The sequence below is a fragment of the Nicotiana attenuata genome, unplaced genomic scaffold (genome assembly GCF_001879085.1).
Source record: "Nicotiana attenuata strain UT unplaced genomic scaffold, NIATTr2, whole genome shotgun sequence".
Lineage (NCBI taxonomy): Eukaryota > Viridiplantae > Streptophyta > Magnoliopsida > Solanales > Solanaceae > Nicotiana > Nicotiana attenuata.
The window spans coordinates 101074-102423 of record NW_017670603.1 but is presented as its reverse complement, the minus strand read 5'-3'; positions in this window follow the sequence as shown (position 1 = coordinate 102423).

Here is a 1350-nt window from a genome sequence, read left to right as displayed (position 1 = left end):
CCTAATTAGTAAGTAACCTACCCCCTTAACCCTTTTAACTTAAACCTAACGTCGTCGTCGGACCGTACGGTCACGACTCGTAGTACCCTACCATATCAGTACCAAATACTCAATGTGCATAGTCAAATCAATAGTTCAAACCACAAAAGCCTTTACGATCAGTAAATACCAAACTGAACCAAAAAGGAAACCTTGTAAAACATAGGAATCTACACAAGTAATACTACACAGCGAGACCAATCCAATAATTGACAATTAGAAGGTGCAAGTAAGTCGGTTTAAGCAAATAGCAGGAAATCATAATACTATGAAAAGAGCTAGACCCGACCGCTTCAACTGTGAATCTAGTGTCAGAAAACCCCCAGTGCCAGCCATCAACATTGAAATCAAGACTGGCCTGATTCAAACGATTAACAGTCTCGCATCTTCATTAGAGACGCAAGTGATGATCCACAGTCATTTAATTTACTTTATGGAACTTGTTAAAATAGCTAATTATGATGGAGTACCTCTTGAAGCTATCAAGTTAAGGCTATTTCTTTTTTCTTTGAAAGGAGGTGCCAAGACTTAGTTGCGAGGTTTTGCCGCAAGGTTCCATTAACACATGGGACCAAATGACCTAGAAATTTTTAAACAAATATTTTTTTCTCCGCTAAAACCATTAAGTTAAGACAAGATATCTCTAATTTCTTAGAGAGTGACACTGGGTTAGTTTATCAAGCTTGGGAAAGATTAAAAGCAATGTGAAAAAGATGCCCACACCACAACATTCTTGAACATATGCAACTGTAAATTTTTTTATCACGGGTTAAAACCCACTTCTAGAAATGTGACTGATACAGCTGCAGGAGGTTCTGTAATAGAAAAAACCATGGAGGAAGCATTGCAATTGTTGAACGATATTTCTAAGAATGTCATCCAATGGTCATCTAAGTGTGTAATCATGAAGAAGGCTGCTACGGTAAATCAGGTTGATGCTTTAAATACACTAACAGATCAAATTATTTCTTTGGCACAAAAGTTTAAATCATTTCAGGTGAATACACAACAACCAAGCCAGTATGAGGCTTGTGACATGTATGGAGGAAACCATCCGAACCATGAATGTCAAGAAACCAATCATAATGATGAACAGGTCCATTTTCTCGGTTATAAATCATAACCTTTTGGGAGTCCAATGGCACAAAAGCATCTCGGATTTCAATTGAGCAATCCAAATAGTGTAGAGAACTCTCAAAGCTTTCAGAAGCAGCAAGTACAAGGTCCATCGAGATACCAGAATCAGAACCGTGGGCAATCAAACTACAGACCTTATCAACAATCAGGGTCATATTAGCAAAGGCCTCAACA